Source organism: Rhipicephalus sanguineus, chromosome 7 (assembly GCF_013339695.2).
Source record: "Rhipicephalus sanguineus isolate Rsan-2018 chromosome 7, BIME_Rsan_1.4, whole genome shotgun sequence".
Classification (NCBI taxonomy): Eukaryota; Metazoa; Arthropoda; class Arachnida; order Ixodida; family Ixodidae; genus Rhipicephalus; species Rhipicephalus sanguineus.
The window spans coordinates 28,862,182-28,887,233 of NC_051182.1; positions in this window are offsets into that span (position 1 = coordinate 28,862,182).

Here is a 25,052-nt window from a genome sequence, read left to right on the forward strand (position 1 = left end):
ACTACGAGGTTTCTGGACCGCTATTTCAACAACCAACGTCGACTAATTATTTGCCTTTAGTGTCCCTTTAATAACAACAGCAAAATAATGAAAGCTAGTCATAATGGAAACAAACAGAATAAAATAAATTGTTCTCGAATGCGCGCACTCGTAGGCGACGCACATACGCCTGTGAGTGCGCGCATTCCGCATACTTTGACTTCATAAGAAGGGTGGGGTGGGGGGGTGCAGAGATTAACATTCCTCCCCAAGAGAAAACAGAGCAAAGCATTAGGGATGGTCGATTGAAATTTTCAATCGATTAATCGTTAATCGTTAATCGATTTAGCTTTTAATCGATTAATTGCTTTCCGTGGAATGTTTTAATCGATTAATCGATTAATCGACATTTTTTGTGGGTGCTTTAAACCCTATATCTCTCTGTTTGAGAGGCATCGTTTGTGTTTGATATGGACCCAAATCTTATTATCAGGCGCGCTTACGATCGAAAAGTCCCACTTTCGAAAGTGACGACGGTGGGCCCCTTGTGTCCAGTGTGCGAAAATTCCCACTTTCGCACACCGGACACAAGGGGCTCGTCGTCGTTGGTTGATGTCGTGGATTCAAGCATCTGTGGCCATCATCCCTGAACTATTCGGCAGCAGATCCTATTTTCTCGAAGCCTGCCTACTCGAGCTCATCGAAACCGGAGGCGCGTTCGGGGACCACATCTGGTTGGAAAGTCGCAGCTGAAACATGCAGTGTGGCGGAGAGTGAGGACATCCCGAGAAAGGTAAAAGAGAGACGAGGGGGAAGAGGAATTAAATAAGACGCTCGCTCTCGTAAGCACGGCATCTTTTCTTGGTTTGTCGGTTAGATATTGTGGAAGCCCTACATAATACTATAATTGCGGACTGACGCGATCTTTTCCTTGAGGTCACCCATGCAGATTACACAGAAACATACTGGCCTCAAACAGACCATCGGTACAGGCAACTGCGGAAAATAGAGTGACATGAGTTTCTGCCTCCCGGCTAGAACAAACAGCATCAGCGCCAGTATACTCCGCAGGTTTCATCTGATCGTTGCCTTAACACGGCACCACTCGCACCTTTTCAGTCGTGCGTACAGCCTGAACTATGAGCGCTATCTAGTGTATCAGACATTACAACATCAATTTCGCGACTGTCCTTCTTTCTTGTCACAGCAGAAGACGGGGGCCTCTAGCTGAAAGCTGTATTTCTCTCTAAATATGCGACCATACAGTATTACTAAATGCTACAAGGTCACTTCTTCAACAGTAATGCACTGGATGCTAGACGTTTGGTAAACTGACGTGTAAAGTTGCGGATTACATAAAGGGTCTATATGACTCTTTTCACAATTCGCGAATGCGCATTCCTGCGCTACATTTTCTCTCAACTAATGGCAGCAACTTTCGTGTTTCAAGAGGAGACGAGGTCGTAGTTGCACGTGCTGTCTGTTATGCGTGTTCGTGTCAAGAGAGCCGAGTCTATATTTTCTGCGCTCCAGCGCAAGCAAACCGCGCTTGAACACTCTGTTTGAAGAAGTGACTAGCTGTTATTAATTGGGCTACCTGTATAGCAGGAAAGCTAGCTGAACAATTATGAAAATGGTATATCTACCCTATAAGACGGACAGTTGGGCTAGTTGGTATACAGCATAATAAAAGATAGTTGCTAGCGTCCTTGTCCTCTTTACGCTAGCAAACGTGTCTTATTATGTATATACGGATTACCTAATCCTCTCCCCATCATCGTACTTCATCACTCTTTTCTTCCCCGTTGCGTTTTCCCCGGTGCAGAGCAGCAGGCAGGGGCGTACTAGCTCAGGTCACCCTCTCTGCCTTATAATATATTTTCTCTCTCACTTTCATTGGTAAATACTATTTTGTTTGCTAAAGAGTAAAACAGAACGGCACTAAGAACCAGTCAGGAAATAAGCAGCGCATATTACAATGCCGCACTTACACAAGAAACGAGTAAAATCTGAGGGTTTAATAAAATACAAAGAAAGTTGCGATTGACACTACAGGATAAACTACTCGTTTATCAAATGTAAGGAGAGATGCGTTTATGCGGCAACACGATGAAACAGCGCGGCAAAAAACGAACACGAACAAAATAAGCAACAAGACGATGCGCTGGCACGTATGAGGCAGTAGCAGCAGTAGACTGTGAGCCGCGGAGAGAAGCGGGCAACTTCATTTCTGCCTCGATGGGGTGGAGCCGCCTCCTGCCCGGGCTTGAAGCATTAGGGAGTGCTTGGAGTTGGACGCCGTGCGCGACGGAGATCAGGGCGAGTTCATATCTTTCTCTGTGGGTAGGGCTCCGTGTTTTCGGTTTTATCCGAAAAAAATCCGATAAACATTCGCCGGTAAAAATTTTGACAATTCGGATTTATCCGATAAACTCCGGTTTTAAAGGCCAATATGACCAGGTTCCGTTCTTTATCGAGAGGTCCAGTTCTAAGCGCTCATTGACACATCTTCTGGTTTGACTGATTTAAAGTTCACCGCGCGTAGCTGTATTAGGCGACGTAGCTGTATTGTGCTCCGGCTCAGGTTCTTACATACAAAAGCTTCACAAGGACTTGCAACTCTCCAACCCCGAATTCAAGGCGCTTCACTTCAAAGATCCTTGCCACCTACTCAACAACGCTCTAGAGGATGGAATCAGGACAAGCTCGTTTAACGTAGTTCACGATTTTGTTGTGCACTTTCCTGCCCTGTTGAAGTCGTCGAGGGAGCTGCGCCGTAAGTTTGGTCTTGTTTGATGGCCATGGGCATGTCCATCAAGTAGCTGAAAACCGTATGTCGTCGAGGTGGTTCTCTTTTTATGAAGCTCTAAAAGATATTTTGGACTACTGGCGCGCCATTTTGTCTTTCTTGAGAAGCGACGAGGCCAAGAGAACGAAATGTGAGAAGCTCAAGAACCTTATTTCATCGCCTGAAGCTGTACACGACTTGCTCGTTAAGGTGAGGTTTCTGAAGAGCAATTCGTGTGCCGCGCTCTCATTCATTAAAGAACTTGAGGCAGAGAGTACCTGGTACACCAAGTTTATCCCATACTGGGGGTTCGTTTGCACGCACTCATCAGTTAATGGCGTGATCCAACCGAGGTCTTCGCATCAGATGCCACAAGTCTGTTGGACCTCCTTGACGAGAATGACCGCTTAACGACTGTCGCAGACATTCACGGATACTAAGCTACTGTCGCCGAAAAGTGGAGACAGACATCTGAGTGGAACCTGTGCGATGAACTCCAGTAAACCAAATAATCGTTTTGGTACTGTGTTCAAATTGTGAATCCAAATGTGAAGCAGCTGCCCTGCGTGTTCGAAACCTATGCGCCTATTTTTCAATTAGTGCTTCTTGAAAGTGACGACACGAGCCAGCTCCTTAGTGATTTTGCGAACTATCAGTGCTATGAAATATGTAACATTGTTGAACCCCTGTCGTTTTGGAGACTTCACAATGTCCAGTGACCGGTGCTTTCTCGCTGCGCGCTGCGTCTTCTGGCGCTTCCTGTTTCTAGCGCTAACGTTGAAAGGGCATTTTCAAAGCTGAGAGTCGTCAGTCGAAAGGCGCGCGCTTCAATCACTGACAGCAACCTCGTAAAGTATGCTTGCGTGTTTTACAATAAGCTTTAAGCATAAGGTTGTTATACGCACAAATGCAGGTGTTATGTGTTCAAGTATTTCGCTCGTGCGTATGTTTTTATGCATTCAAACCTTCTAGAAATAAAATGTGCTTCATGTGTCTTGATGGTTTAGTATTCAGATATGAATTGATCTAAGATTTTGGGGTTAAGAGAATAATGCAGAACTCCGAATTTCGAAGAATTGGCGATTTACGAGAAAGAAACTCCGATAAACACCCGCCGATTTCCAAAAAAAATAAACACCGAAAACACGGAGCCCTATCTATGGGGTATGGCCGCCGCCAGCTCCGGGCTCGTTCTGCTAGCGCAGAAATATGCGCTGTAGTGAAAGCAGTGAAAGAGAGGCGATGTACACGGCATCTGCGCCTCAGGATAACGCGCCTCGCAGTCATGCGCTCCGGCCAAGGGACGAGGTTGGGGGTGGGAGTGGGGGGAGCCGTAATCGATTAATCGAATAGTTTTAATCGATTAATTCGATTAATCGAAAGCCGGAAATCGATGACGATTAATCGATTAATTGTGGACCTTTAATCGATTAATCGATTAATCGTTCATCGATTTTACCATCCCTACAAAGCATGAGAGGAAGGTGCGGAAAGGGTGTAAGGGGGGAGAAGAGAGAGAAAAGCGGGGGGGGGGGTCAATGTTAAGTATACAATGGTTACTGTGTACTAATCGGGGACAGCCAACACGGGCGCATGAAAAGACGACGCCTGGCACGATTTTCACTCGACTCACTGATCACCAAGCAGAACAGCATGGATTCTTGCCTCGTCGACGAGCTGCTCCTGCGCCTAGGGCAACGCCGAAGAACGCCACCGATTATGCCACGGACGGCAGCGCTCGTACTCGAGTGCTGCACGATCAGGGGGGCCTTCGACTGCGATGACCTGCTAGACATGGCCTGCCAAGCTGTTGAGGAATGGTCGACAGTGTTCAGCGAGTTCGACCTTGAGCAACGCGCCTGTATGCCTGGCAGGCACCTCCAGACAGCTCTCACTTACTGCGGCTACACCGTCAGTGGTGATTTTCTGAGGCTGCTGCGCACTATATATTCGCCCATTGGGTGGGTGACCTTCGACGCCTTTGTTACAGCTTGTTCTGTGCTCGCAAGCACTTGCAAGTGAAGAAGCCTCACCTCTTCACTGGAGATTTCTCAAAAGGCCCTTTTCAGGGCCACCCAATATCTGCTTTGGCTGAGCTCACCCAGCGTGATCCTGGTTCTGCACCCTCACAACATTTTTCTTGGAGTAGTACACTTAATTAGCGTTACTGAAATTGATTAGCCTGTTGTCTGATACATATTTCACGGCTTTCCTTCAGTCCGAAAGAAAGCCAAAGTAACGGTATAGCTGTCGTCATTTGCAGTAGATTGACGCGCCGGCTGGTCGCGTAATGCGCGTTTTTTTTTTTTGCATTTTCATATGAGATTTAGCGTTGTTGCTCCTTTAGGGTTACAAATATTCCCGCGCTGCACTTTGGAGCTACGTTGCCATTGCAATTAGAAAACAGACAGTATAGGTGAAAGAGTAATGAACGACAAGCGGAAGAGAACAAAGTCCATTATTTTGTCAGTGCGCGTGGAACGCTTTCGGCAACAGCTGCTTTCAATCGGCAGTAATGCAGCAGTTTCACCGAGAAACTTATTATGAATAGTAATAGGTGGTATCGATGTATCCCGATTGGGTACTAACCACTGAAATTCATTGTTTTCAGTCATGGACAACATAGCGATGAGTTCCAGCACCACATCACCAATGTTATTTTAACGCGACAGTGTTGAAGAGCTCGTTTCGGAGAAATTCCGCCGTGGGTGTCGTTAACTGTGAGCGAAAAATTATCATCTTGTCCCTGACCGAAAAAATCGAGAAAGATGTAGACATATCTGATCATCATTAGCTACAAAAGCATCAACAAAGTGAGAAGCTGCGAAAGTTGGCGTGTTGCCTGAAGGACGCGTAGTGGCCCGTTGGCTGATTCGCAGAAGGAAGAATTACGGCGTAGTGGGCACATAACAACTGTACTTGAAGTAAGCGTTCTAGTATAGTGTGAAACGGCCAATGTTTCGGGCACAGTCGTTCGTTTCCTTACGGTTGATGCATGCACCGAGAACCATTTTTGTTTCTCAACGTCCTTAGCTTTCTTATCTTGCGCTTGCAATGTTGGAATAGAATACCGCTTTCTAAAACCCCGCTTCGAACACAGGCCACCTAAAATTACCTAGATAACCGTATTTAATTTTTGAGTCAGTTTACATACATAGGGGTCTACAAGTGGTGAATGTGTCGGGCAGCGATGCAGGAGATTGCGGTTTTTCTTGTGGCTAAAACGGTTTCACGGCTTAGCACTGCCTGTTCCCGGCACTCACTTCTCGAGAAAGTGGTCTCCTTTTTCTGCTCCTATTTCACTATTTTTTACGCTCCCGCCAACAACGGTGCGCAGTGATTACTCGTGGGTTTCACAAGGAATCCTCATTCCTATTCTGAAAGCACTAATACATTCTGCTACCTTGTATCGCTCTTGTCCGATAAATAAAGGAAAGTGGGCACATTTGTTAACAGAAATGCTAGTGAATGAGGGTCCAGGTTAAGTTCCGAGCTGAAGGCTAAAAATATCCAGAGGGGCAGGAATAACTCGCGTGCTACTACGACGTAGCTTAGTTTAACGTACTGTTCTGCTAAACTTTATCAGCTAAGGCTTGGAAGTAAGATTAAAGGAGCCAGCCCGGCTGGGCCGCTATTTTGATTGTAAGAGGTCTAAACGGCAAAATTCATCTTGGAGACAACCACTAGGTGGATGCGTATCTCTGTTTAAGTTTGTCGATATTATGAATTGCCACAAGTAACTGTGTGTCACTAGTTCCCTGTATTATTGAGAGCTAACAGACAATAATGCCAAGTAAGGACATTATTGTCTTGGCTTTATGGTCTGTTAGTTCCCATTAATATTGTGTCTAGCAAATAAAAACGAGCCCTTAAAAGTGATCTTTCCTCTAGTTCCCTGTATAGTATGATCCTAATCTTTTACTGCCACTATGCCGGTATTTCTATTGCCAGCTTTTATACGATATAAACTTTTAATTAAAGTCCGCTTTTTTAAAACTTGTCCAGCACATTTTTCTTCAAAACGCTGGTAGGGATCATGCATCGCCCCTGTTTTATGTAAACCTTTTATTTTCGTAGGCGTGGATAAAGTTATTCACCATTTCTTACCAACTCATCAAGTGCGCAAAATACTTTGATGTGTACAATTTCCTGAAAAGAAACAAACAGGCTAAAATCGTTTAAATATATTATACATAAACGCCATGTTCCTCTAATGTCGAGTGAGCCAACAAAGTTTATGTCTGCTTTATAATTAGTGAATTCAATTTTTTGCCTGTGTTGCTAAATATGGAACACGATATTTAGAAGCACCTGTGATGGAATTTCGCAGTTGCAACACGGGCATTTACGTGTATGATTCCAAAAACGAGTCAAAGATTTCAAATTAACATCTTTTTGTGGGGAGTTTGCCCAAAGGCATACATAGTTAAATATACAGATAGAGGCCAATTTCCGCTATATACATCGACAGTGCTCTACCTTGAGGATAAATAAAAAAGATGCCTTTCTTTTGCAACCTATCCTTGACAACTTCGCTGCCTTTTTTTGCTGGAGGGCAAAAGTGAGCGAATCAAAGGCGTAACGATAGGCACCTTCTCTTGAATTGAGTTCTAGGAACAGCTAGCCCTAGGCCAAGGAACCTCCTCTCCGAATGGAACAAACGGCATCAGTTTTCTAATGCTAACTCCATGCCTCCCACAATGAAAGAGGTCGCACTAACCACTATACCACTGCCTTGCAGCTTTATGAATTCGCCAAAGTAGCTATGTTTGTCCACAAAATTTGACGGGCCCATATTGTTGGTAAAGAGAGGGAACATGAAAACGTTCACTCCAAGATCCCTTGCACCTCCCACTTTTCTCGCACTGAACAGTAAAATCTTTTGCCTGAACTAAAGAAGAGGACGAGAAGGAAAAGCTTCGCGCGTCAACATTTACTCACTCTCATTCTCTCTCATCCTATATCCGGCAGCTACCTAAAATTTCGCAGCTGCGCCCAAAGAAAGAAAATGAAGTAAAGTGGGGACGGATTGCCGTTAATACGATAACCTGTGTAACGAATCACAAGAAGTTCGGGGAGCTTTGGGGGAGAGGGGGGTAGCAGTCGTTATCTCGACCACGAGTCACAACAAAAAAAAAATGGTAGAAGAACGCCTTTTTTTCGTGTTCCTTGACCTTCATACATATTTTTAAGTCTCACGGGGTACATTCGTGCCATTAAGTACCAGCAAACATAGTTGCGCTAAAACATACAGTCGATAATAAATACACACTCATATGGGAACAAATGAACGAAAAAAGAATGCAGCTTAACAATGTTATCCGCAAGGTGGCAGCGCATTTCAGATACCAGGCGAACTGCTCAGTACAGCATACAAGTGAATGGCATATTCTCTTCTAAAATATTGTTATGCCTAAAAAACGAGAACTCATGAGAATCTTCAATATTTATTCGTTGTGAACAAGATGCCTGTAGTTTTCTTTTTCTAAACGTCAGCTCTCCTTATAAAGATTCTTTTCCCGCTTCGCCTGGCGCTGCTTCTTTTTTTTTTTAAGAAAATATACGCGAGAGACAGTAGAAGATTCCACACTGAAGCTATTCAAATATGCCACAAAAACATTTTAAAAAGTTCAACACAGCAGGCAAGTGTACGAGACGGTCATCTCCGAGAAGTAGAGCAGGGTGGATAGGCGTGTGTTTGTATAGGTGACTGAAATATGTTTGTCTCTGCGTAACAGTATGGGGACATGTGGTCAGGATGTGTGTAACTGTTGATGGTTCTTGACATTTTTCACATGTTGTCTATGACACTTTTTGGAAGAACCTGTGTACCGCAAAACACGCAAAGCTGACAGGGCGCCTCGGTTGCGCAGTGGTTACTCCGTTGGGCTGTAGACCAGAAAGACGCGGGTTCGATGTCGGGATTTGGACGGAGGCGAAATACTAGATGCACGTCTGCTATGAGATCGCAGACACCGTTGACATACCACTGTTTTAGCATCTTTTTTCTAAATGGTGTAATATCACGAATACACTCCCTTCCAACACCCTTGTTTAATTAAAGGAGGGTGAAGGGCATATCTTCGCAAATTACACCGCAAAATAATTATCGAAGCTTGCACTAAGCTGAGCCAGGCTTGAAAGAACGAAAGTGGACGATTCTGAAGATTAAACTTGTTTCTTGGCCTTAGCTAAGTGAGGCAGGTTGTTTCGACGTTGCTGCTAGGTCAATGCTTGGCCTTAGTGAGATTATGATTGGTCGCTTCGACGTTGATTCTCAGCCCAGAGAGGTTAAACCACAGACATTCACAGCCACGACACGGGCACGTTGTCGTTGGCGTAGGCTTTCCGTCGCTTCAGGGTCTACTCGCAGCCGCAGTTGCCTTTCCTGTTCCCATATAGTATTCTCGCGTTGTACGTATTCGGGGTCTTCGGCTCGCCGCCGTCGCTTCGCCGTCATTTATGGTGCAATCATCTGCATATCATACGTAACTTCCATTAATGTATTCCTCCGGGTTCGAGCAATGCGTCAAGGAAAAGGCCGAGAAACGGACGACACGAGCGCTGACTCTCAACCCCGCTGCACGTTTACCCGAAGATATTCATCTACCAACTCACCCAGATCGGCGTGTTAGTTCAATATAGCTTGCTGAATCATATGAATAGAAATGTACTATTCACTAGACCACCATAAAAGGGGAGCCAACACGGCAACCAAAGACGTTAATCTGATATGACGCCTGTATCATAGCAGGATATATGTAGTGTTTATTGTTTTCTTGCAAAATTAGACAGCCCGCACCAAAACCAGAATGGACGTTGTTGCACCGCCATTACGCCTGCATAGGCTCTTTTTCCAAACCACTTTATAGACCTGGCGTGCCTCTTTGGTGGAATACCAGATTGCCACGCCGAATGCTTGGGTTCGATTCCTGCGCGATACTAATTTTCATTTTTTCTATTCGTCGGGTCAACGCTACCGATGTCAGATTTTCTTAACGCTCTCGCATTTAAATTACCAATGTCTGCTCTCGCCGTTTCGAGGCAGATATAAACTGTCAATCACCTGTGGCGCATACCCGCACACCTCGGCGCGTGGTAAACTGGTATGTGCGCACGTGTCTGGGGGAAAGGGTTTGACGACGTACGCGACGGCATTTTCACGTTATTCAGGACCCGACAGTCATATTCGTCAAATGCTATTATCCTCCTATGCCAATTTCGGTCTACACCAAGTTAAGGAGGCGATCATGACAGCACCCAGATAGATAGATAGATAGATAGATAGATAGATAGATAGATACGTGGACAGAAATGCTCAAAGTGCTGAATGTTCGCTAAATGTTATTGAAGGTACGACAGTAACGTATTCTTTAAGAAAGCGCAACATCGATCTTTCGCTTCCCGTTATACTTTTTAAGGTTGCCTAGTTATCGAAATGCCGGATTGTGTTGACTGTGTTACATGGACAGATGCCTTAGCGATGTACCTGTTTCACATACCTAACCATTTACGCACGGGCGTAAATGATCGTGCACGCCAAAAAAAAAAAACTAAATTTTCATGAGAACAGCATTGAATCTATAGTGACGTAGACAATAATAAATCACTAATGGGGAAAAATTATAATACACCAAATAACACGTTACCAGGCGTTGGTATTGACACCTTTGTGACTTTTCGTGCAGACACAATAAAAACCTCGTTCATTTTCAGCTGGCGTTATTCAGCGAGAAAAATACCGCTCCAGATAGTCAATGCTACTTCAGTGATTCTGTGCATAGGCATATTCTACTAACACTGCGAACACACGAACTTTAGATGTCAAGTTTAATGCGTAATAATTTTCTTCCGAATGGTGTAATCGTCGCTGCTTAGCTGCATTGAAGAGTGTATGCATGGGTATGTTGGTAATAAATGCAAGCAACAATTGTTTTGTGCAACAATCAACGCACATCTTATCAGAGGGCTGTGGTGGCGCGGTCCTCCGAGAAACATACTTGCATCGTTTTTATTAAGCCTTCCCGCAAGGCGGACCGATGTGTTGACAAAAATTATGTGCACAGGGTGACGATGCATTCATGCTTATTCTCCAAGAATTACAAATCAGTAGTTTTTTTTTTCAGGTTCGGAAATAAATAATTTCGTAAATTTGGCGTTACATTGTTAAGCATTATCGGTCCAAATAATGAGTAAAAGATACCACGCAAGGCGTTTTGAACAGCGTAACGAAAACATTGATCGGACAAGACTTACGCTCCGACTGCATAAAAAACGGTTAAGATAAAAACTAGATAACATTCAGATATTCTTCGTAGGGCCCTCCAACTTCGACGCGGTTCGGAATATTGATGCCCAAACGTTCGCGAAGCCTGACTTCCTCGGTTGGAGGAAATGGTTTTCGCTGAATTTTTATTGTTAAACGGGAGCAATGAAAACGTTATCTTGAAAACCTTAGCTCAGCTAATAACTGTTTGCTACAAACTCGGTTTGCGGGAAAGAAGGAAAGGCACGAGACGCAAGGGGGAGAGGGTGAGCGATGCACAAGTGGAAAGCGAAAGGGGGTGGTGGGAGTTTAGAATACAAAAGCCATTGTGAGACGTTCTCTAACACCCAGGGTGGGTATATAAAAAGACGACGACTTGCCGGATTGTCACTCGACTTGCCACTTCTCAAGGTGTTCAGCATGGCTTCTCGCCTCGTGAACGAGCTCCTTCTCCGCCTTCGCCAACGGCAGCTACAGCCAATGATCATGCCACTGACAGCGGCCTTCGTGCTGGAGGCCTGCATGAGCCGCGGTGTCACGGAGCGCGTCGAACTTCTAGACATGGCCTGCGATGCCATAGAGTACGGGGCGGCCGTGTTCATGGAGTATGACGAAGATGGAGACGGGTGGATAAGGGACAGCGACTTGCAGGCAGCTCTGGAAACGTGCGGATTCACAGTCCGAGGGGAATACTTGACACGTCTGCGCGTGACATATTCCCATTACGGCTGTGTTTCTTACGACGGTTTCCTCAAAGCCTGCGCGTGCATCGCGAAACGTCACCGGTGAAGTCTCCTGTCCGCCGCACCTTAACGCTTCTGAAAAGGCCCTTTTCAGGGCCACCCGAATGTTGCATTGGCTGAGTCCGCCACTGGCGATCACGCTTCGTGTTACCCTCATAACTTTCTACTTATAATATACCTAGCTGCATTCAAGCGCGCAGCCAGGAATTCTTTTTTTTTTTTTTGGGGGGGGGGGGGGGAGCGGGGGCACTTGCTGAAAGCCCTGACTATTTGAGAAAAACGCCTATTTTATTATTTATTTTCGGCCAAACAGCATCTGTCACAAAAATTTCGGGAGGGGGGGCAACCCCCCCCCCCCCTTGAAATGCGGGTCCGAAGCTAATTTTCGAAAGTGCGTGTCGTCGCTGAGTTGTCTGATAGCTTCGTTTTTATACATTGCAAAGAGGACTCGTCGCCAGGGCCCAGGAGGCGATCCCGGCCAGAGGATTCCTGGGCTGAGGGACCCTCCCACCTAGGGTACCCCGAGCTTACGAGCTCGGGAACACCGTTTCGGAAAATTAAAAGTTTATTTCATCATCATCATCTATAGGCCAGATTACTATACTACCACAGTTGTCCGCAAGAAATTACCCGCAAGATGCACTAAACAAGGTCTACAACGGAGCATGTCAACTAGATAGGAAATCATCACTAGTTCAAAGGACCCCCGTAGCACAGCCCAACCAGCCGCCAGCATTCATAACCAAATACTCAAATGCGCTACCAAACATAAATAATATCGTCCGTAAGTATTGCCCAATATTGGCAAGCAACGAGCGCCTTGAAAAGCGTTTCCCGGAGTACCAAATGTCGTGTATCACCGCAATAGGAATTTTAAGGACATGTTAGTGCATGTAAAAGTAAACCCTCATTCTACTGCCCACATAACACCTTGCTCTCGTCCAAAATGTAAGACTTGTAAACACCTTCAAGATGACGTTATAGTTAAAAGCACCGGAAGTGATTACGTCCATCATATAAAACCTAGTTTCACCTGCATTAGTTCAAACGTTATCTACATGATCGAAAGTTCCTATTGTCAAAAGCGGTACATTGGCGAAACGGGACAACCTGTTAATGTTAGATTAAACGGGCATCGTGCGGACACGGCGAAGAAGTTACCCAAAGCAGTAGCACAGCATTTTAATGCAGCAGGTCACACTTTCGAAGATCACAATCTTTACATACTTCAGTGAAACTTCCTGCCCCCAAGGGACAGAAAATATACAGTCATACCTTATTAACAAGTTAAATACGCTCCAGCAAGCAGGTATTAACGTTTCTAAGGGGGCTCTTGAATCGATTCGGCATGGTACATACACAACGAAAACCAACGAGAGTTAAGCCCTTCTTCTAGGAATTTCGAACCTACTATTGTTAATATACCACGTGTTTCCACTCACAATCATTCAGCGAAACGTACACCCTCCCCTCTCCCGCCCCCCTCGCTTTTTTTTTCCTTTTTTCCCGCCTTCCTTATGCCTGACACAGTTCGTCACGGCGGCCTCTCCCCCCCCCTCCTTCCGCTCCCCCACTCTGGAGAGGGGGAGCGGAAGGAGGGGGGGGGAGAGGAACGTCTGTTCGAGCACCCACCCCCTGTTTACGGATTTTTGCATCATCTTGTAGGCAAGTTTTATAACAGAAACCAAGGCTTATCTTCCAGAAAATGCACACATTACATAGGCGCTGTCAGAAAACGCTATGTTTATTGCTCAAATAAATATAAAGTTATAAATAAGCACAAATGACAGCATTAATGCCCATACGTATGCTCTTTACCAGCGGCGCCTTTTACTGGGTAAAATTCGCAAGTATATTTTTTTGTGGCTTAGTATCGCGCATGCTTTACGCTGTCTTCTTCCCGAAGTGCACACGCAGCACACGTGCGGGCAATGTTCTGCCTAACTTGTGTACACATGTGCTCGACGTTACGTTGTACTAACACAAATTAAAACGTTCAATAAATCAGCTGGCCGTTTGCTATATAATTACGTGGTTGCGATGGTGAGAAATGTAGTGATCAAGCTTGTGGCGACAGAAGTATTTTTGGGCGAGCCTGTGCACCCTTCACACAGCGTAACTTTTGTCATTTTTTCCAAGTGAACTATTATAACGAATACACTGCAAAAATTATGATGTTCCCCATGAAAAATTCCTAGAAAAGCTGAACAGATCGAATAGAGGGCCGCTATCATTAGCAAAAGTTTTGGGTCCATGGCCAACAGAAACCTTTCAAAACATTGCTGCATGCTCCCTAGTACAGTTTTTAGAAGAGTCGGAAATATTAAAAAGATACTGATTCACATTTGTAATTATTCTTCCCATTGAGATACTTCTGCTCACATGTTTCGCGTTGCCTCTAGTGATTCAAGACAGCTGTGTTTAAAGTGCGCGCAAGGTCCCAGTGACTGTTGTGTGACCGCAATATACAAAGGACTGTGAGATGAACTCTTCGGCAAAGTGCGAACGTTTCCTGTGTATCTTGTGTGTGAACATTGTTGTCGACACGTGGACATTATGCATGACGTGAGAACATTCCTTCTAATAGGACATTAGGGAGTTTTAGCTTGAAGGTCTACTTCTTTACGTTACCGTGTTACCGGATACCGGATGGAATCTGCGAATGCGCGAACCTTTACGGAACGTAAACATTTGAGCAACGTAAACTACTCGCCGGATAGGCTTTACGTTCGCGGCCCTATCTCGCAAATCCACCTTTGTTCGTGGCTACTCGCGATATCCCCTTTGCGGAGACTCCAGCCGCCGAGTCAAAATAAGCCGAAGTGCGAGCGCCACTTACGATAACCTTATTTCAGACTGATTACCGAGGCTAGAGCGACCTAGAATACCGAATCCGCAAACGTGAGAGTCCTAAAGACGCTGACAGGCTAGATAGGTGGCGCCATCTAGCGGGGCCAAGGTGTACCATGCAAGCACAAAATTGTTATTGCAGAAACATCGGACATTCTACTTCCAATGTAAATGCCTTGCAGCGGCATAATTACAAATGACTTGCCTTGTTAATCATTTTTCCTCTCAAGTACACTAAGCGAAAACAAACGTGTCCATGATTGTGGTTGCGCGAAGCGTCACAAGATATCGACACCATCGCCCGGTATCCCGGTATTGCTACACCCCTTCGCTTACTCCAAGCGCTAATCACCTCTCTTATGATTTTGCCGCAGTGTAATTCAATATTATCGAAATTAAATGTAGTTTAAATGCAGTTAGCATCACCATTTAGTGGTTTGCGCAAACGTAAAAGTTTATGTTTGGGCAGCTAAAAACCTTTACTAAAACTCTAGTTCCGGTAAAACGGTAAACGAAATGCGGTAGAGGTAACGTAAAGAAGTATACGTTCAAGATAAAACACCCTATTGCCGTAATTGAATTTTACAATACTCTACTTTCATTTACAAGTTCGTGACGCAAATTGATAAGCCAGGGAAGCAGAGTAGCCGGAGCCATGTATAGGCACCAACCTCTCCTTAAACACATTCGATATAAAAATACGCCCTTCCCAGACCCTTATCTCCTTAAGGGGTGGGTGAACGTTAAATTTTGGAAAATTACACCCAAGAAATTGTTAGGGTGTAAGGACGGTTCGACGATTGTTACACCATTTATTTTGTTAAGAAGCATCGATACGTATCTTATGCCAGTGGATGCAGTGAGGACGAGGCCACATGGCAACTTTCCCGTGAAATGACCGATGTTTCGGCTTCTTCTTCATTTAACTGATCATTTGCCGATATATACCACGCCGTATACCACATTAAATATACCACACCACTATTTCCATTATACACCGCGTGTTCAAAAGGTTAGGTTAGGAGCGAGCGTTGTCCAATGCGAAAGAAAGAATAGCAGTAGGTAAGGCACGCCCACGCCAACTTTCGCTTGCCCCATTTGATCGACAGGGGAAGGGCTCCTGCAATTTTCGGGAACCTCTCCTTTACGTTGTGTTGCGAGGAATTACGGGGAATGCTTCTAACTTTCCAGGAATATGAAGTCGAAAGCTGAGTTGGACACATAGCAATGTGAAATAAAGCGTCAGACAGTACATTCTTTGCAGCGCCATGGCCGCCAAACGCGCGTCACATATTATTTAACAACCATACTGCGCTGCTGCTCTCGCGCATTAGGCGCGCTCATTTAATTTTTTTCACAGTTGCCTACAAAGAAATAACAAAGCATTATTGATTCGAAAGAGACCCCTATCCTCCCGCTGTACACACACTTAACAGGCAGAAAGACGGTGGGCTGGCTTGGCGCCTCCTTCAAACAAACTTTAAAAAATCTAACGGTATTGTATACGCTTTTATGTTACAACTATTTGAAGGAACAGTTGTCAAGCATTGATTACTTAGACGTTCTGCTGGATTACTGGGATCTTCTGCCAGATTTTTTTTTATGTATACCAACTTTTTGCAAAAGAAAACCAAGCAGAAGCCAGAGCGACAACACCCACCACCCTTCTTCCCCATGTACACACACAAAAAAGCTGATGTTTCAGCCTAATCTTGGCTGGGTTCACAGTTAGGCAAATATTGAAGCACTTGACTTCCACCTGACTAACAGGCGAAATACTGACGGGATATATTCGTTTACATTCCACATGTACATTATGCGTCTCAATTCTTCATTCTTTCAAATACTCGAATGCAAATTTTCAGATAATACTCATCATTGATCTTAAAAGAATTTCATTTCTCACCTTGCGATAAACGATACTTGCTTCTATATGTATCAAATATATCGAGTTATGTCTACAGATTCTTGCAAACACTAACCAACCGCAGGAAACAAAAACGAAAAAAGAAAGAAAAACTGCCTTGTGTATTTCTTCTATGTCTGTTGTGACTTCTAATAGAGATATGGAATTGCTGAATGTATGGTGGCTCATATTGTTGGGGTTGGCTATTGAATACGTGTTCTCATTTACTCATTGAATTATTTTTGCTTGCTTTCTGGGATTCCTTGAAAACCATTAGGAAGTTTCCGAAAAAAAGAACAGAACCACTCAATAAGAACTGAAAGTTCACAAGCGTTCAATTGTCAGTTTTGCAAGGGCACATGAAAAAATGCCTCCACCTCCCCGAAGGTAATCGTGAGGAAATGCGAATGCATCTCTTGCGCCGATTGTACACGGCGTAGTAATTTTAATGGCATAAAGCTGGACACTTCGACGCGCTCAAGTGTCTCCCTTTTGGGCGCCTCTTTCAACGAACGCTTCCTACGTGCGTTCGTAATGACTTCAAGGAGGTTGCCACCGCCTTCAATGCAGCACAAACGCGTTTAGAACGCGCTGTTTTCAGGCTGTACCAAGACAGCTCAAACGCTACAAACGCGTTTCAAACGCACTGCATTGAGGCGGTGGCGCAGGGAGGAGAGAGAGCGAACGGCGAGAGAAGGAGTGGCGAAACACTGCACCTACCCTGTCCTACACTCTCTCCACACACGCGGGAGCTCCGCCGAGCTCCCGCGATGCGAGCACCCTCACACGCCAGAACGCGCTCCTCCTCTCCACTCAATCTCCGCTACTCCGCCCGTACCACCTGCTCCGGTTGCGAGGGGCGAGGATAAGCGCGCGCGCCCGCAGCTGTTGCAATGGAAGATTTTTTTTTTATCTCGGGTTTAGCGTCCCAAAACCACGATATGATTACCAGAGGCGCCGTAGTGGAGGGCTCCGGGAATTTCGACCACCTGGTGTTCTTTAACGTGCACCTAAATCTAAGCACACGGGCCTCAAACATTTTCGGCTCCATCGAAAATGCAGCCGCCGCGGCCGGGATTTGATCCCGGGACCTTCGGGTCAGCAGTCTAGCGCCATAACCACTAAACCACCGTGGCGGGGCAGCTATGGGAGAGGGAGTGAGAGCGGAGAGGCGCGCGGACACCGACCGACGCCTGACATAGCCCGACTAAGAAATGCATTCGCAATTAAAAATGCTGTTGTGCATCTGTTCAGTTGTTAGGCGGAGTTTGTGGTGTCCTGACTTCTTTCTTGTGTCCGTGTTTGCACGCCCTGTCTTTTTAAAATGAATAGATTAGAAGGTGAGCTTCCGGTTGGCGATCTCTTATGTTCAAATAATATCTCTGGTTAAGCAGCGGCCCGTCTTTCTTACGAAGAAGCGGCCGCAGTTGAAAGGGACCACCCCACACTTGTACGGCAATCAGTGAATTTCTTGGTGTGTTCTACGAAACAAATTTCCGTCAGCTTCTTGTCTTTTACAGGGTCATTCATCCTCTACAGAGCGGCGCAAATCTTACCTAGCTTATTGGCAAACGTAAAAACAATAGTATCTCCAAGGCTAAAGAGAGTAGGAAAGTAAATACGGTGTTAATGTGTTTTCACAGCGGCCAGTAACCTAGGTAAGATTTGTGCCGCTGCACTCTAAAAAAGTTTGCACCCTTAAAGGGCCCCTAAACCACCCAGCGGTCGAAATTTAGTTGAGGTGAGGAAGTTGTGCTCGAGTTTACAACGAACACGTAGCCGTGAGAATTTTTCGAAACGGTGCCGTAATAGCGGAGTTACACGCGTTTGATGATCGAAACGCGACGATCGCTTCTTTCCCTCTTTCCTACGTTACCCTCTTCCAAAACCGCTTTGCACTCCTCGCTGAATGCCCCTCCTCATCTCGCGTGGCATACGTCACCGCTGACGCGCTGTTCGAGACAGCGTCTACTTCCGGTTGCCGCGACTCCGGCGACTCCGACGCTCCAGCTCGCCGTCAACTCTGTGTGGTATCTGGGTGCACTGTTCGTTGACTAACCGCTGTTGCTGCCGTGCCGGCCCGTGCCCCTACGAATCGTGCCGGTATGGACCCTGTGTTGCGCGCACGCCTTCAAAGGATCGCCAACGTGATGGGACCCGTACGGGGACACGCCGTGCCAGACCACGTCGGCTCGAGATGAGTTCACGGAGCTCATCAAACCGCAAGGCGTGGATGTGTAATTACGCTAGCGACTTGGCGGTTGCGTTTTAGTCTGTCCGGCATTAAAGAAAGCGTCGCGTAAAACCAAATAAAATGTTCCCAAGCTGGCGCCAGGTCAAGTGGCGCCAGCTATGGAGGATTAGAAACAACTAACAAACGCGTAATCTATGTCCTCCGAGCCTTCGGAAGCGCCCTTCTCGACTCGCTAAGCCTACAGCATCGATTATTTGAGTATGGCTCTCCAAAACGGGGCTGAATCGGTACGAATACTTTGCTGTCGAAGCTTAAGGACATGAATCTAAAGCAAATGGAAGCATCAGTTCGGAGCTTACACGCTACAGAGCACACGGCGGCCTCTTGATAGACTCGAGGTGGACGACAACCGCTTTTGGCACTGCGGCCATGTTTTTCGGAGGCTTGCCGGCGTAGCTTGCCGTGCAAGTTGGACTGCTGTCGCGCGTCCGGCGACGGCCGACGTTCTGCGGCACCGCGCCGTTGCGGTAGGCTTGCCGCTAGCGTGAGCGGGCCCTTACGGGCCGCAGATGTCGATTCGCAAGCGGCAACACGACCAAGAACAGCAAGGTGCGCACGAACAGCTGTTTGCAGAGTAACCGGAAGTCGTCGGTTGTCGTTCGGCCAATCGCAAGCATCGAAACTGATAACGTCATAGTTTCACTGGTGATGTCACACATGTCAGTGGCGGGAATGGCGGAGACCGGAAAGGAGAAGCTATTGTTTTTTCGAAATTGTGGCGCGCCCGCGACCTGTAGCGCTGCGGCGTGTGGCATCGTTGATCGCGACGGCATTCTGCACGCGATGCGCTTGTTTACTTGAAATGTTTGGGAAAATGTCGGAGGGGGTTTAGGGGCCCTTTAAGGGTATTTTATTTGTCGCACGGTCAACACCCTTCTAGGGTATTTAGGAACAATCTAAACACACGGTGTTTAGAAACAGCCCTTATAAAGTTGGGTGTAAGGTGAATTACACCCACTGCAATGGGTGTTTACCAACACCCCTAAAGTACGGGTGTTAGAACAAGCTACACCCACGCAAGTGGGGTGTAACACATACAACCACCCGTGAAAAGGTAGGGAGGAGCATATATGGGCCTTCTTCCCTGTCAACCCTCCTGGGGCACAGACATCAGCGGGCATCACGGGATTATTATCTTAGCGGTATGTCACAGAACAGAGGTGGCCGGTTCTATCGGGCCACACGTGATTGGTGGAGGCTCGTTTGATGGTCAAGAAGTGAGAATAGGCAAGAACGGTCATAGAACGGTCTCTGGCCCCCATCCATAGATAGAACGGATACAAAACAGTATCCGGACGACTTGGACTTGATCGGAACGTAAGCGCTGGAGCCGGAGAATTGAATTTCGATCCAATCTATGTCGTCTGGAGACTGTTTTGTATCCGTTCTATCGAGAAAACGGGGCCGGAGACCGTTCTATGGCTGTTCGTGTCTATTCTCATGTTTTAACCGTCAAACGACCCTCCACCAATCGCGTGCGGCTCGATAGAACGGAACGCCTCCGTTCTGTGACGGAACGGTTCCAAAATATCCCCCCTGGTCCTGTTAGGCGCACCCCAAAATAATTTTTGCCGCTGTAGTTGCCCTTCCGAAGAAAGAAAATATTGGTGCCACCACTGCACTTTTTATGCCTGCATTTATGCAGTTAATAAAATAAGGTGCCGTGGCCTTGAACGAGCAGTTTAACATCAGTGTGTGTTTGGCATCAACTGGAACATACGAGGTTTGTTCAGGTCGTTCTCCTGTTAAGGGTATACTTAACAAATGTGCAATCCCTAGATGAAAAAGTGGATTGATAAAGTTTCAAAATTCCAGTAGTGCCCACACCATTGTGCCTGTTGTTGTGCATTGTGCCTACATAGCAACAGTATAATGAAATTTTGCATAGGCATCTTCAGGGAAATTTAAAGATTATCGCTTTCAATGCAAAGACAACAGAAACATTGGTAATGGAATAAAATGAGTATTTATTAGTTTTTTAAATAGCTAGAAAACTAAAAGCTTGTCATGTAACTTAAAAAAATCCAAAACAACATTCCATGCACTGATTTCACTGACAAGTACTGTCAATTGTGTTAAGCTAAAGGTTCAGTAGCGAAAGATTTCAATTATTATAGCTACTGCAAAAAGTCACAAAGCGCTTTGAGTATAAAATCTGAGTGAAAAAACACAAAGCCGTGTAACCTACGAGAACACATTGAAATCGGCAGAGGCTTGTAACAAAAAGTCACATGAAAATGAGAAGAAAAATTGAAATGAAGTAGTAGTACCACTATAGTAATCGTTTCTGTATAATCGAAAACAAATAACTACTCGTTACCATATGAAAATATAACTTTTTGGTTTAAACTCGAGTCGATCACAGGTGGTGACATATTTTAAGCAGAAACTAAGGCCTATTTTCTAGGCTTTCTTGAAAATACTCAGAAGCTCTACTACTTGCGACCTCGGTGTCGTCACCCGCTGGCAGGGAAGGAGCCATTCAACAGTGACGAGAACGTTCAACGCCTTGCGATGGAACTCGATATTCAACAGCCAATGTGCTGCCATGATGCAGCTACTCCTTCTTCAGCATTGGACACACTGAAGAGCAGTTCTTTGTCCACGTTGAGGAAAAGCTTGCTTGCGTAGAGAAGATTGCGGCCATCGTACACAATGCAAGTTGTTGTTGGAACGCTCTCTCTCTCTGCATGATAAAAAATAAAAAAAATTATTGTCCGGAAAGCACTACGCAGACTTCAATGATTTGTTTCAGTACATAACAGTTTCTGTACCATGTAGCATACAAATATAAAGGCTCATAACAGGCCCGTAGCCAGGAAGTTTTTTCGGGGGGGGGGGGGGTGCACTTGCCGGAAACATTGACCTTTTGAGAAAAACACAAATTTTTATTATTTATTTTTGGTAAAAACACGTACTCCACCGAAATTTCGGCGGGGACCCGACCCCTAGCCCCCCACCCCTGACTACGGGCCTGGCTCATAAGATGCCCCGTATTTAACTAGAGAAAATTAACAGCTTTTCTACGTGCGATAATCTTAGTACTACTTGTCAAATATAATCAGCATTTTTAAAGCAAAAGGAGCATTTTTAGTGGCAATAAGGATTCCTGCACAGCGATAAAAAGCGTATGAAACAAAACTATGCACAAGGACTTCAATTCTTCAAGGCTGCAACTTGCAGCCTTGGTGATGAGTGCAGAATTTAAAATATCTGATAAACCATTAGTTTTGTGTTTTACCAGAAAATGTCATTGGAGGTGATGGTAACAACTGCGTTCTATAATGTTTGTACACGTAAAGCTATTTAGTGAAGTTACAACGCCAAAGATGGGCGAGGCGCATACAACTCCTAAAAAGGACACTAAAGGCAAATAACAATTTATGTCAGAGTGAAAGCTCAATGTATGAAAACTTCGAAAACGGCAATATTAACAACAGCAGTGCCCTACTTACCGAGAAATTAAGCTAAATGTATCACATCATGAGCGCCACGAGTGGGATATTTTTGAAGTGATCCCGATGACGTATGAGAGTCTGCCTACAATAAATCACTGGCAATCAAACTAGCAGCAATAAAAAAAGAACCTTCCGTGCATCAAAAGACGTAATAAAATGCTGTTTGTTCGTTTCCGTTTCATTCATTTTCCGTTTCATTCAAGAACCTCTGTGGCGTTGCCATGGGGAACGGCGCGCGTCGTTCAAAGGTTCCGTTTTCGCTGAACTGCGTTTCGCCCGGCGCCCTTCTTCGCTCACGCGGTCGCGTCTCAGTGTAGTTTCGGGATCGCGTACTGCCGCGTGTTTTGCGCGCTCGTGAAAGTCGCTCTGACAGGAAGTTCGACAATATGCCGCATGCAACGACGCCGGCACTACCAGCCCTCAGCAGCATACCACGTTCATCGGGGCTCAAGCCGCTGAATTGCTGCCCAGCGTCGCAAGCCAAAGTCTCGTTGTCAAGTTCTCCGTCCACATCCATTGCGGCGATTGCGGCAAGCTTCGGTGGCTTCTATGGCCGTTGTTGCTGCTGTGGGTCCCGCTACTTTCGCTCTGCTGCTGCTACTGGTGTCTGCGGCCGCGCAGTAAAGGCGGGCAATGTTGGCCACAGCAGCAGTGACGTATGAAAGTCGGATTTCAGGCGGTTGATTTGAAGTGCGCTAACGCGATGCGGACCACTAAAACGTGAGTTTATTTCAAGATAAGCATTTCCTTGGCATAAAAGTAGCACTACGAGGTTTCTGGACCGCTATTTCAACAACCAACGTCGACTTATTATTTGTCTTTAGTGTCCCTTTAATAACAACAGCAAAATAATGAAAGCTAGTCATAATGGAAACAAACAGAATAAAATAAATTGTTCTCGAATGCGCGCACTCGTAGGCGACGCACATACGTCTGTGAGTGCGCGCATTCCGCATACTTTGACTTCATAAGAAGGGTGGGGGGGGGGGGGGGCAGAGATTAACATTCCTCCCCAAGAGAAAACAGAGCAAAGCATGAGAAGCAGGTGCGGAAAGGGTGTAAGGGGGGAGAAGAGAGAGAGAAAAGCGGGTTGGGGGGGGGTCAATGTTAAGTATACAATGGTTACTGTGCACCAATCGGGGACAGCCAACACGGGCGTTTAAAAAGACGACGCCTGGCACGATTTTCACTCGTCTCACTGATCACCAAGCAGAACAGCATGGATTCTCGCCTCGTCGACGAGCTGCTCCTGCGCCTAGCGCAACGCCGAAGAACGCCACCGATTATGCCACGGACGGCAGCGCTCGTACTCGAGTGCTCCACGATCAGGGGGGCCTTCGACTGCGATGACCTGCTAGACATGGCCTGCCAAGCTGTTGAGGATTGGTCGGCGGTGTTCAGCGAGTTCGACCTTGAGCAACGCGCCTGTATGCCTGGCAGGCACCTCCAGACAGCTCTCACGTACTGCGGCTACCCCGTCAGTGGTGATTTTCTGAGGCTGCTGCGCACTATATATTCGCCCATTGGGTGGGTGACCTTCGACGCCTTTGTTACAGCTTGTTCTGTGCTCGCAAGCACTTGCAAGTGAAGAAGCGTCACCTCTTCATTGGAGATTTCTCAAAAGGCCCTTTTCAGGGCCACCCAATATTTGCTTTGGCTGAGCTCACCCAGCGTGATCCCGGTTCTGCACCCTCACAACATTTTTCTTGGAGTAGTACACTTAATTAGCTTTACTGAAATTGATTAGCCTGTTGTCTGATACATATTTCACGGCTTTCCTTCAGTCCGAAAGAAAGCCAAAGTAACGGTATAGCTGTCGTCATTCGCAGTAGATTGACGCGCCGGCTGGTCGCGTAATGCGCGTTTTTTTTTTTTTTGCATTTTCATATGAGATTTAGCGTTGTTGCTCCTTTAGGGTTACAAATATTCCCGCGCTGCACTTTGGAGCTACGTTGCCATTGCAATTAGAAAACAGACAGTATAGGTGAAAGAGTAATGAACGACAAGCGGAAGAGAACAAAGTCCATTATTTTGTCAGTGCGCGTGGAACGCTTTCGGCAACAGCTGCTTTCAATCGGCAGTAATGCAGCAGTTTCACCGAGAAACTTATTATGAATAGTAATAGCCTGAAGGACGCGTAGTGGCCCGTTGGCTGATTCGCAGAAGGAAGAATTACGGCGTAGTGGGCACATAACAACTGTACTTGAAGTAAGCGTTCTAATATAGTGTGAAACGGCCAATGTTTCGCGCATAGTCGTTCGTTTCCTTACGGCACGGTTGATGCATGCACCGAGAACCATTTTTGTTTCTCAACGTCCTTCGCTTTCTTATCTTGCGCTTCCAATGCTCGAATAGAATACCGCTTTCTGAAACCCCGCTTCGAACACAGGCCACCTAAAATTACCTAGATAACCGTATTTAATTTTTCGAATCAGTTTACATACATAGGGGTCTACAAGTGGTGAATGTGTCGGCCAGCGATGCAGAAGATGGCGGTTTTTCTTGTGGCTAAAACGGTTTCACGGCTTAGCACTGCCTGTTCTCGGCACTCACTTCTCGAGAAAGTGGTCTCCTTTTTCTGCTCCTATTTCACTATTTTTTACGCTCCCGCCAACAACGCTGCGCAGTGATTACTCGTGGGTTTCACAAGGAATCCTCATTCCTATTCTGAAAGCTCTAATACATTCTATTACCTTGTATCGCTCTTGTCCGATAAATAAAATAAAGTGGGCACATTTGTTAACAGAAATGCTAGTGAATGAGGGTCCAGGTTAAGTTCCGAGCTGAAAGGCTAAAAATATCCAGAGG